Source organism: Bufo gargarizans, chromosome 2 (assembly GCF_014858855.1).
Source record: "Bufo gargarizans isolate SCDJY-AF-19 chromosome 2, ASM1485885v1, whole genome shotgun sequence".
NCBI lineage: Eukaryota > Metazoa > Chordata > Amphibia > Anura > Bufonidae > Bufo > Bufo gargarizans.
Window position 1 is genome coordinate 607,326,552 of NC_058081.1, and position 13,874 is coordinate 607,340,425.

Here is a 13,874-nt window from a genome sequence, read left to right on the forward strand (position 1 = left end):
GCGCACCAATAGGCGTGGCCAGTATGGGAAATTAGAGGGTCTAACGCTGGGTTCAGACCTGAGCGTACTCGAACGTACGCTCTGTATGCGCGATTGTACCGGCGTTTGCAATGGCGCATACAGAGACAAGCAAACTCCCATTGTTGCGCGTTCCGACTGAAGTCTATGTACGGGAACGCGCGACAAGACGCCCCAAAGAAGCTCCTGTACTTCTTGGGGCGTCGGGCGTTTTACAGCGCGATCTTGCGTGCTGTAAAACGCTCAGGTGAGAACCATTCCCATAGGGAATCATTGGTTCTTGCCTGTTGAGCGTTGTACAGCGCGTAGAAACACGCTGTAAAACGTTCAGGTCTGAACCCAGTCTTAGGGAATCGGCGCAGTGCACCCCGGGAGCACTGACGCCATCAATTGCATAACAAATGAAAGTTTTTTTTCTTGAGAGCCTCACAACTGATATTCACAAGGCAGGTATCGTTTTAAGTATATCAGTGATTAAACTTTATTTACATGGGACTGGAACCCTCACTTAAAGAACACCTGTCAACAGCATCAACCCTATTAAAACAGGCCTACTGCCTGGTAGGTTCGATTCTGCTGATTACAATGTGCCAAAAACTATTAGGAAAAATGCAGCTTTGCATTGAAATATACACCCCCCAAAAAAGCCACGTCAAAAATGTCCCTTAAAAAAACGGTATTCTGCGCTGATATTAAAAGATTTAAAACATCAGTGTGACTAAGTGGAAGAGCTCTGTATCGCCCCCTGCTGGTGGTATTTTTGTTACATTTACACACAAAAAAAGGAAAAAGAAGTAATTTGTGGATTACATGAGAATTGCAAGTCACATTGACCTAAAATATTGAGACAAATATCTGCACTGACCACAAGGACAGGTTCAAATATAGAGGAATTACAGCAGGATCGGAACGGCTAGGGGGCGGCCAGCCAGTTAGGTAATGATCTGACGCTCCCCTCCTGACTCTTGAATTGAACTGTATTGCCATGAACAGAACATGGCAGCTAGAGCTGGCCACCAGGGAGGGGCCTTTACTGGGGCAGTATTTTGTGATACACGGCGGTATTTGGCTGTGCTAGGGTGGTATACTGTGCCGCTATATGGTATGACTGGCCTTGCCTATTTGTGTTGGCCTTACCTTCCGTCATTTTGGACCTTACTACAAAAGGGGACCACTTTTATTTTTTTTCCAGCACCATTTTAAATTCCCAGTCCGCCCCTGGATTACGTATTGAAGAAGGAACTTTTGAGATGTTCTGCAGGCTGACTTTGATTCAGACGTGGGAGTAGAATAAAGTGCTTTTTGCGGCCGGCCTGTCATGGCATCTTACACCCAGCAGAATCGAAATGGTCAGGGCCCCCTGTAAATGATCTCTGTGATCTTACAGGCTGAATGCCTGCCGGGTGCCATTATAGTCAATGGGTCTGGTGGTGGTCTGGCCCTATCCGATTGTGCCAGATACGATGAACTCTGACGTTCCTCTGTCGGTACAGTAGGCCGGATACTTTTAATGTGTATGTGAAAGGTAGTGATGAGTGTCAGGATAAATATCCGAAATCGCGATATATTTTGCGACTATTTGGCCGAATATTTGTCATAAATTTGCGAATTCGAGAATTCGCCATTATTTTCTTGATTGCGAAAATCGGCAATGTAATATGCGTGTATTGCACGTGCAATACAGGCGTGGGTCACTTTTGCTACATTTTTCAAGCTGCTAGAAGTTTCCTGAGACTGGAGAAAATGGTTGGCACGGCAGAACATTGCAATAGCTTTATATGCAGACAGAGTGCTCCAATATATTCGCGATTGCACAAATCGGCAATTAATGATGCACATATTTTGGCGCAATATGTGCAACTTCACATTTTAGCAGGTCTGACTACATATTACTGATTGGTGCACTAAGTATTTGCGGTGTCCCACTACGTGATTGTGGGCACCGCAAACTGGTTTTATTATGTTTTATTGTCATATATTATGCCTGTATGCTGTATTTCATCTGATGTCATATTCTCTCATGTCACAATGTGATTCTTCATGTGAGATCCTTTGCACAGGCCTAGTTAGGGTGCACTACACTAGTTTATCCACAAGATGGGGCAGTGTTACAGAGTATAAATAGCTTAGCTCAGGCCCAAGTTAGGCAGTTGAGCTCAGTTCAAAGTTAGTTCCAATCTGGACTAGTTTAGTCAGAGAGCAGCCATGAAGTATCTGCTTGCTGGAGGGAGGCCTCCTGCCTCTCTGCTCTCTCCCTGTTGTCTCCACAGCCCAGAGTAAAAGCAACAAGATTCCACCCAGAGGTGAGAAGTCCACTTCTACAGCACACTCTTCCGGGGTGACCAGTGTTCAGCTACTAAAGCAAGTATTCAAGGAGATTTTGATATTGTCTTAAAGTCAAAGGATAGCCACGGCCATACTTAAGGGCTTCCCAGGCACCTTTGCAAGCAGGTGTAAGACGCAGCTTCTGGCATCCACACCTTCCAGTTTAAACCCTGTGGACAGATAGGCCATCTGTCAGAAAACACTGGAAAATAGAAGTTCAAGGACTCTGAAAACCACCTTCAAGTCAGGTTAGGATCAGGCGAGAGTTTTTACCAGCCAAAGACTTTTATTTCTTCAAAGCCTAGTCTGAAGCAGTAGCTTTCTTACATATATATTTAGGAGCAGAGCCTGTTTCTTCTGAGGACTTACATTACCCTACCCCTGTATGCATGAGACGGTATTTTATACTGGGATGTACCAAAGACTGTCTTATAAATTGGATAGATTTGTTACCAGGAGCAACGTTCAGTAAAAGTTATAATTTGGATTGCACCATCCTTGTCTCAGTCTTCAGTTCCTCAATTAACACTACAGTAAATGGTTGTACCACCACAAAAGGTACTGGCGTCACGACTACAAGGGACCTTGCCATAGGCACATTAATACAGACCATCAATGGCACCTCGAATCACCATCTGGCCTGTGTCCCTTACACCAGAGTGCCAATTCCTGTGCCAATCTCCTTTTCACTTATGCGAGCCTGCCCAAAGACGACGTGACCGTGAGTAACCAGAACTGTATTTTCCTCGGCCCACCTATTGCTCACACTGTGACTTCACGTGTAATTCCCCTGTGGGTCAGGCATACCGCATATTGTTGTGAACTTCACATCACAGTACTATGTCTGTAGCATCAGTAGCGTAGCGTGGGGGGGGGGGGGGCGTGGGGGCTGTTGCCCTGGGCACAAAATTGCAGGGGGGCGGGCGCCAGGCAGCAAGAACTTCAATGAGGGCCATGGGAGCCTATGGCTCCCATCCCCTCTGCTCTTCCTCATAGGCTTCAGACAAGTGGCCTGAAGCCTATGAGGCAGTAGATCGACCGTAGTGACTAGAATGGAGTTGCTCCTAGGAGGTATGATGTCGGAGAAGAGGCGGAGTCTCGTCATCCAGTGGGCGAGGCATCAATATTTCTAGGAGATTCTACAGAGCACATTGTTGGAGGGAGGAGCAGAGGCTGCAGGTCGGTGTGTGGAGGAGAATATTGACTGGTATTTTTACATGGGGGGCTTTTTGCAGGGGCTGAAGCAAGGATGAATAATCCTTGCACTGGAGACTGTATGCTAGAGGGGCCTGAAGAGAGGGTAGTGGGGGTGATATTATTTACATGGGACTGTATGCTGGAGGGGCTGAAGGCGGGGGGGGGGGGTGATATTATTGTACATGGGAATGTATGCTGGAGGGGTTGAAGGCAGGAAGAATGGTGAATTTTACATGGGACTGTTTGCAAGAAGGGCCGGAAGGCAGGGGGAGTGATGTATCTTATGGGACTGTATGCTGGAGGGGCTGAAGGCCAGCGGCAAAGAGAGGGAGGGTGATATTATTTACATGGGCTGTATGCTGGAGGGGCTGAAGGCAGGGGGAGTTTTGTATTTTACATGGGACTGTATGTTGGAGGGGCTGAAGGCGGGGAGTAATGTATTTTACATGGAACTGTATGCTGGAGGGGCTAAGGCAGGAAAGTGATGTGTCTTACATGGGACTGTATGCCGGAGGGGCTGAAGGCAGGAGAGTGATGTATCTTACATGGGACTGTATACTGGAGGATCTGAAGGCAGGGGAAGTGATGTATTTTACATCGGCCTGTATGCTGGAGGGGCTGAAGGCAGGACGAGTGATGCATTCTACATGGGACTGTTTGCATCTTACATGGGACTGTATACTGGAAGGGCTGAAGGCAGACAGCAAAGAGAGGGAGTATGATATTATTTACATGGGACTATATGTTGGAGGGTCTGAAGGCAGGGAGTGATGTATTTTACATGAGACTGTATGCTGGAGGGGCTAAAGGCAGGAGAGTGATGTATCTTACGTGGGACTGTATGCTGGAGGGGCTGAAGGCAGGAGAGTGATGTATATTACATGGGACTGTATGCTGGAGGGGCTGAAGGCAGGGGGAAGGTTGTATCTTACATGGGACTGTATGCTGGAAGGGCTGAAGGGGGGCATAATTATTACTACAGAGGGGGCCATTATAATATTAATAATACTAATAATAATACTACTACTACTAATAATAATACAGAGGGGGAAATAATAATAATACAGAGGGGCCAGTATATATTATATTCGTGTTCTGAATTCTAAGGCCTCACACCCATCTACTAGATTATCTGTACTCAGAGAGTTATGACTGTTTTATCTGTGGCGTTACGTAGGACTGCAGGTGACATCTACTGCATTATTTGTAAAAAGGGGCGTGGTCACAGGTTGGGATGGGGTGCAATACGTGGCTTGCCCCGGGTGCTGGCAACCCACGCTTCGCCACTGTGTAGCATGTATGTATGGACACCAGCTACACTATATCAGGATCTGACCTACACTGACTATCTCCCACTAACTATCTGTATTTATATATATATAAAAGCTAGCTAACTAACTATCTAATGTAATTTCACAGCAAAGCACAGAGCACAGCAATGTCACTGCTGTCTCTCTCAGAACTTTCCTATTGGTTGCTAGGGATGTTGCTAAGCTCAGACAAAGATATTGCAGCCTTCTCATTGGCCCACAAGCAAGAAGCAGGGAGGGATCATGGGTTCAGATGAAAGAAAAATCTAGAATATTCGCGAATACGAATATATAGCACTATATTCTAAATATTCTCGAAGTGGCGATATTCGCAATTAAAATTCGTGATTCGAATATTCGCACCCAACACTATGTGAAAGTAGCCTTACTAAACTAATGACAGCGACAAGACAAGTGATACCTACAGGGCTGGTCTGCAGAAAGCTGACATAGGGGCCTTGTACAATGGAGGCGTCAAAAAGTCACATTAGTCCTGATTTATCAAGGCCGGTGTGTGGTATGCTGGCCTTGATGGGGCCCACGCTGCCGGAGGAGACATGTAAGTTATAATGAGATTTTTTTTTACAGTAGAAATCAATTTATGAAGTTATTACGCAAAGTCTCGCGAGACTTCTCAAAGTAATAACTTCGGCACATCGGAGCCAATACATTCTAATACTTTATGGAGCGCTCGCTCAGTACAGTATTGCAACAAAGTTTTATGCGAATTGACTTCAGATGATTCATCCGAAGTCGATTCGCTAATCCCTATAAAAAACACTGCGCAACAATGATTTTGCTACTGAGAGAAAAACATGTGATCTATACTATAATGAGCGCGCTGATTCCAAATATGAACTCAGAATTTGCCTGACACGTCTAGATTTTAACCCCTTAAAGACCTTGGGATTTTCTATTTTTGCGTTTTTGTTTTTCACTCCCCGACTTCCCATAGTCCTAACTTTTTTTTTTTTCCATTCACATAGCCTTATGAGGGCTTATTCTTTGCGGGACAAGTTGTACTTTCTAATGGCACAATTTACGGTTGCATACCGTGTAGTAGGAAGCAGTACAAAAATTCCTAATGGGGTAGAATTGTGAAAAAACGCAATTCTGATAAAGGTTTTCATTTAAATTTTTTACACTATACACTAAAATTGACCTGTTATCTTAATTTTCTAGGTTAGTACGGTTACTACGATACCACACCTTTGAGGATTATTTTTTTTAAACCATATTCTGACCCCTATAATATATTTTTTGTAGTTATGTGTACGGGGCTGTGTGAGGGCTCATTTTTTGCCGGCTGATCTGTTCTTTTCAGTGATACATATTTGAAGTGTGTGCGACTTTTTAATCACTTTTTATAAAAAAATTATTGGGTAGTTGAAGTGACAAAAAATGGCAAATTGGCTGTTTTTTTTTTTTTCCCGTTACGCCATTTGCCGTATGCCATTAATATTGTTATATTTTAATAGTATGGGCATTTTCGCATGAGGCAATGCCCATGATGTTTATTTTTTATTGTTTAAGTATTTTTATTTTTAATTTAAGGAAAGGGGGGTGATTTGAACTTATTTTTTTATATTTTTTTATATTTGCAAAAACTTTTTTTTTACTTTTTTTAAGTCACCTTGGGTGACAATAACTGGCAAGATTGCATATTGTTTTATTGATGTCTATATAGACACCATTGAACACTTTATTTGCACTATACCAATACAATGCTGCCACCTAGTGGCCTGTATTGGTATAGTCATCTAATAGGGACCGAAGCCTGCTTGAGGCTTCAGCCTATCAGATCAATGTAACAGGTTCCCCGATCTCACCCGGGGAACGCGGTTACCGGAGCGGAAGTGCGCGACTTCCGCTTCCGGTTTGTGCAGATACCGTGGTCACATTTGACCTTATGGCTAATCGCATACATGTAATGCTATTTAAAATAGCAGAAACCCGGCGGCTATGGTGCCCACTGCACGTACGAGGTGTATGGCGGAGGTCCTTTAAGGGTTAAGTTATACATGCAAAGCCTATTCAGTTATAATATTAATGCATTATATTGGAGATATTCCAATGGACATATCCAGACCAGTTCGGACGCACTCAGGCTGATGTCACCAGTAAGTACACAGGTCCTTCTAAAAAAAATTGCATATTGTGATAAAGTTCATTATTTTCTGTAATGTACTGATAAATATTAGACTTTCATATATTTTAGATTCATTACACACAACTGAAGTAGTTCAAGCCTTTTATTGTTTTAATATTGATGATTTTGGCATACAGCTCATGAAAACCCAAATTTCCTATCTAAAAAAATGAGCATATTTCATCCGACCAATAAAAGAAAAGTGTTTTTAATACAAAAAAAGTCAACCTTCAAATAATTATGTTCAGTTATGCACTCAATACTTGGTCGGGAATCCTTTTGCAGAAATAACTGCTTCAATGCGGCGTGGCATGGAGGCAATCAGCCTGTGGCACTGCTGAGGTGTTATGGAGGCCCAGGATTCTTCGATAGCGGCCTTAAGCTCATCCAGAGTGTTGGGTCTTGCGTCTCTCAACTTTCTCTTCCCAATATCCCACAGATTCTCTATGGGGTTCAGGTCAGGAGAGTTGGCAGGCCAATTGAGCACAGTAATACCATGGTCAGTAAACCATTTACCAGTGGTTTTGGCACTGTGAGCAGGTGCCAGGTCGTGCTGAAAAATGACATCTTCATCTCCATAAAGCTTTTCAGCAGATAGAAGCATGAATTGCTCCAAAATCTCCTGATAGCTAGCTGCATTGACCCTGCCCTTGATAAAACACAGTGGACCAACACCAGCAGCTGACATGGCACCCCAGACCATCACTAACTGTGGGTACTTGACACTGGACTTCAGGCATTTTGGCATTTCCCTCTCCCCAGTCTTCCTCCAGACTCTGGCACCTTGATTTCCGAATGACATGCAAAATTTGCTTTCATCCGAAAAAAGTACTTTGGACCACTGAGCAACAGTCCAGTGCTGCTTCTCTGTAGCCCAGGTCAGGCGCTTCTGCCGCTGTTTCTGGTTCAAAAGTGGCTTGACCTGGGGAATGCGGCACCTGTAGCCCATTTCCTGCACATGCCTGTACACGGTGGCTCTGGATGTTTCTACTCCAGATTCAGTCCACTGCTTCCACAGGTCCCCCAAGGTCTGGAATCGGTCCTTCTCCACAATCTTCCTCAGGGTCCGGTCACCTCTTCTCGTTGTGCAGCGTTTTCTGCCACACTTTTTCCTTCCCACAGACTTCCCACTGAGGTGCCTTGATACAGCACTCTGGGAACAGCCTATTCGTTCAGAAATTTCTTTCTTTCTGTCTTACCCTCTTGCTTGAGGGTGTCAATGATGGCCTTCTGGACAGCAGTCAGGTCGGCAGTCTTACCCATGATTGCGGTTTTGAGTAATGAACCAGGCTGGGAGTTTTTAAAAGCCTCAGGAATCTTTTGCAGGTCTTTAGAGTTAATTAGTTGATTCAGATGATTAGGTTAATAGCTCGTTTAGAGAACCTTTTCATGATATGCTAATTTTTTGAGATAGGAATTTTGGGTTTTCATGAGCTGTATGCCAAAACCATCAATATTAAAACAATAAAAGGCTTGAACTACTTCAGTTGGTGTGTAATGAATCTAAAATATATGAAAGTCTAATGTTTATCAGTACATTACAGAAAATAATGAACTTTATCACAATATGCAATTTTTTTTAGAAGGACCTGTATGAGGCAAGCTGGACAGATTTTGATAAAGTGATCTGTTATAGTGCTATCAGTTTTGAAAGACGGATAAACGCAAATGTGTTAACGATCCAGACAATTTCCGCTACATATATGCAAATACACTACTTATGATCAGCGCAAGAATCTGACAAGGCGAGTGCGTCTTGCAGCTTGGGATGCTTTTGTGCTAGTAGTGCAGAGCTTCCTTGGGAACAGACAAGCTGCAAAGTGGGCTGAATTAGTAGACAACATGCTTACAGCATATGAACAACTTGGCTGCCGAATGTCATTGAAAGTGCATTTCTTACATTCCCATCTTTACTTTTTCCCACCCAATTTGGGACACGTAAGTGACGAACCTGGAGAGCAGTTCCATAAAGATATTTCTACAATGGAGAACAGGTATCAAGGCCGCTGGAATCCCAACATGATGGGGGACTACTGCTGTTTTTTGCAACGGGAAAATATGACCGTTCACAAACGCAAAAGCAGATGCCTGACGCACTTTTAACACTACTGGACATTGCTCAAGTAAGACTTTTAATCTGAAAAACGAGACTTTTTGAAATGTTGTTATTCCATTAAATTTTCATACACTGTTTACTACGCAAACCTTAATGTAGATCAGGTAATTGTTAGAGTAAATCTCGTTCTGTTCAAAATTATTCAATGCTTTCCAAGTGCCTAATTCATTTAGGCATACTTATGCATAGCAAAATTTCGTGACATGTTACAACAATTCTTGCTTCGGATTTGTAATCGGCACACTCAGTTAAGTATAGGACAAATTATTTTTGCCCAGTAGCAGACAAAAAGTTGTTTTTTTTGTTGCGTGGTGTAATGATTCATTTTACCCTCTTATTGCCCGCACTCTGCCCTCACCATGCCCCCCTTTTTGTAGACTTGGCCGTCATTGTAAAATGCAGATTATGATCAGAAAAAGTTGCAAATACATTAAAAAGTCACAAATCCACAAAAAGAGGCATAATAGGATAGAACATTTTCCCCCGTTGTCTTTAAGAAGAAATAGAGCGCTGAGCACATAGCAACAGAAAGCGGTTGATGTTAAAATCCATTCATCTCTGGTTGTGCAGCAGCGGCAGGGAAATCTCCCTGTGCCTGTAGCATGTCAGCCTCGGTTCAGTCTTCTTTACAGGCGATAATCCTTGGATAAATGTCCCCCAAGATGCATTAGGCTAAGCTGACTAGCATAGGATACATATGCTGTAACATCTGGAGCTTAGGAAACATGAAGCTCTCCAGCAGAGCTGGCTTATTCTTGTCAGAGCGACGTTCCTTGCAGTCCTCTGTGGCTCTGAACGCTGATGGACGGAGCCAGAAACATTATGGGATCCTTTGTTCCTTGCCGTATCAGTAGTCTGCACTGAATAGTTTGCTTTAAAAGGTCACCAGGCCTCATCCTCTTATTTGCGGATTTACAAAGACCGCGCGCGATAGCCGTCATTTGTTTTCTATAGCACCACTTTGTGCATCATGTTGTGCAAAGACTGGAGGTTACTAGGGAGCAGTGTTCACCCCTCTCCATATTGCCGTCTATGATACATCCCTGCCTGTACGGGAAGCCGTTGGTGTGTCCAGCAGTTAATTAAGATTTACACCGCGCATGGTGAAGTCAGTGTAACATACAGATGCATCAGGTATCCCTGCTCTTTGTCTGATAGAGCAGGGTCCCATCACCTGACTCCATTCTCTAAGGCCTCTTTCAAAAGGGCATGTGTGCCCCGTTGCCATATTGCGGACCGCATTTGCGGATCCGCAATACACGGGTGCCGTTCCGTGGGCATCCCTATCCGTCATAGGATCTCAATAGCAGAAGAAAGCGCTTTAGTTTTGTCCCCATTCATTGTCAATGGGGACAAAACTGAATGAAACGGAACGCATCAAAATGCATTCCGTTCCGTTTAGTTGCTCTCCCATCGCAGACAGAATAACGCTGCAAGCTGCGTTTTTCAGTCCACGATGTGGTGCGGAGCAAAACGGATCCGTCCTTACACACAATGTAAGTCAATTGGGACGGATCCATTTTGCTCCTCACCACATCGCGGACAGAAAAACGCAGATTGCAGCGTTATTCTGTCTGCGATGGGAGTGCAACCAAATGGAACGAAATGAATGGGGACAAAACTGAAGCGTTTTCTTCCGCTATTGAGATCCTATGACGGATCTCAATAGCAGAATTGAAAACGCTAATGTGAAAGTAGCCTTACCAAATTCTTCAGAGAATTGCTCAATTTTTCCTGAAGTAAAGCCTTGAGATTCCAGACAGCAGTCTGAACTTCTAAATCAGCATCTACAGACACTGGTGTAAGGTGAGGGACTACAGCCATGCTCGGACTGGCCCACCGGGGAGGCGGGGGATTCCTCTGTAGGCCCACAGTCCTCTGCGCCCTGAGATAAGACGGAGGAGTAATTATTTCTCTTGTTTCTCAGGAGAGATACTTATTGTAGCCACTAGGTGGCAGTGATTCAGCCTTCTACTGGTGTAAATTGTACAGGAGGCCCCGCAGTATCTTCTAAACTTCCTGGGCTGCTGGCAGTGAAGGAGGAGAGAACATGTCTGGCCATCCTCCTGCCCCCCCTGCTGTCAGAAAACTGTGGCTGCTGGTGAGGACTCCTCTGCGGTGCTGGGCTGATTTCTCAGGTGTGTGACTGTAGTGAGCTGTAGGAGACTGTAAGGGGGAAATAGGGGATTTGTTTATAGTAGACTCAGATCTGTGTATGTGTGCTGTTCTCTGCAGAGTTCAGAGTGGCATTGGGGAACTCTGCCCTAGGTCCCCCCAATGCCTCTGCTTTAGGTGCACCCCCATTAGTGTCACAGCTCCAGAAGATGCCCCCATTCTAAATGCACCCCTAATATTGGCTCTTCTCCAGTTGCCCCCCTAATACCTGTGCTCCAGGATCCCCACTATTACCCTGCCTCAGGCAACCCTAATGCCTCTGCTTTAGGTGGGCCCCCATAAGTGCCCCAGCTTCAGATGCCCCCCCAATGCCCCCACTCTAAAAGCACCCCTAATATTGAATCTTCTCCAGTTGCCCCCTAATACCCCTGCAGCTGCCCCAGGATCACCACTAATACCCTGCCTCAGGGCGACCCTAATGCCTCTGCTTTAGGTGCACCCCCATAAATGCCCCAGCTCCAGATGCCCCACTCTAAATGCATCGCTAATATTGCTTCTTCTTCAGTTACCATTGCTCCAGAATCCCCACTATTACCCTGCCTCAGGTGACCCTAATGTCTCTGCTTCAGTTATGACCCTCCGTTTGTGCCCTTTCCTCACGTTAATCCTCTAGAACCTTTGCTTGGGCTTTGTTAAAGGTTATGACCTGTAAAGGGGGTTGGACTTATGACAGAAAAATTATGCCCAGTGCGTCACATTCTCCAGTATTGACACGTATGGTTTACATGGCGGTAGTGAAGATATTCCGTATTTACAGGCATCACTGCTGCCATGTAAAGAGACACTGGTGGTGGAGTGGTGAAGATTTAAACGGGTTGTCTAGGTTTTCAAGTTATCCTCTCCACACCATAGGGCATAACTACAGTTGCAAGAAAAAGTATGTGAACCCTTTGGAATGATATGGATTTCTGCACAAATTGGTCATAAAATGTGATCTGATCTTCATCTAAGTCACAACAATAGACAATCACAGTCTGCTTAAACTAATAACATACAAATAATTAAATGTTACCATGTTTTTATTGAACACACCATGTAAACATTCACAGTGCAGGTGGAAAAAGTATGTGAACCCCTAGACTAATGACATCTCCAAGAGCTAATTGGAGTGAGGTGTCAGCCAACTGGAGTCCAATCAATGAGATGAGATTGGATGTGTTGGTTACAGCTGCCCTGCCCTATAAAAAACACACACCAGTTCTGGGTTTGCTTTTCACAAGAAGCATTGCCTGATGTGAATGATGCCTCGCACAAAAGAGCTCTCAGAAGATCTACGATTAAGAATTGTTGACTTGCATAAAGCTTGAAAGGGTTATAAAAGTATCTCCAAAAGCCTTGCTGTTCATTAGTCCACGGTAAGACAAATTGTCTATAAATGGAGAAAGTTCAGCACTGCTGCTACTCTCCCTAGGAGTGGCCATCCTGTAAAGATGACTGCAAAAGCACAGCGCAGACTGTTCAATGAGGTGAAGAAGAATCCTAGAATGTCAGCTAAAGACTTACAAAAGTCTCTGGCATATGCTAACATCCCTTTTAGCGAATCTACAATACGTAAAACACTAAACAAGAATGAATTTCATGGGAGGATACCACAGAGAAAGCCACTGCTGTCCAAAAAAAACATTGCTGCAAGTTTACAGTTTGCACAAGAGCATCTGTGTGTTCCACAGCAGTACTGGCAAAATATTCTGTGGACAGATGAAACCAAAGTTGAGTTGTTTGGAAGAAACACACAACACTATGTGTGGAGAAAAAGAGGCACAGCACACCAACATCAAAACCTCATCCCAACTGTGAAGTATGGTGGTGGGGGCATCATGGTTTGGGGCTGCTTTGCTGTGTCAGGGCCTTAGCGGATTGCCTATCATCGAAGGAAAAATTAATTCCCAAGTTTATCAAGACATTTTGCAGGAGAACTTAAGGCCATCTGTCCACCAGCTGAAGCTCAACAGAAGATGGGTGTTGCAACAACAGGACAATGACCCAAAGCATAGAAGTAAATCAACAACAGAATGGCTTAAACAGAAGAAAATACGACTTCTGGAGTGGCCCAGTCAGAGTCCTGACCTCAACCCGATTGAGATGCCATGGCATGACCCCAAGAAAGTGATTCACACCAGACATCCCAAGAATATTGCTGAACTGAAACAGTTCTGTAAAGAGGAATGGTCAAGAATTACTCCTGACCGTTGTGCACATCTGATCTGCAACTACAGGAAATGTTTGGTTGAAGTTATTGCTGCCAAAGGAGGTTCAACCAGTTATTAAATCCAAGGGTTCACATACTTTTTCCACCTGCAGTGTGAATGTTTACATGGTGTGTTCAATAAAAACATGGTAACATTTCATTTTTTGTGTGTTATTAGTTTAAGCAGACTGTGATTGTCTATTGTTGATCAGATCACATTTTATGAGCAATTTGTGCAGAAATCCATATCATTCCAAAGGGTTCACATACGTTTTCTTGCCACTGTAGATGATTAGTGGGCTCTGATTCTGCGACCCCAACTGATCCCAGGAACGGGTCCTGTTCCCCCTTTTTGATGGTGTCGCAGTCCACACATACACCCTGCTGCTCCATTTA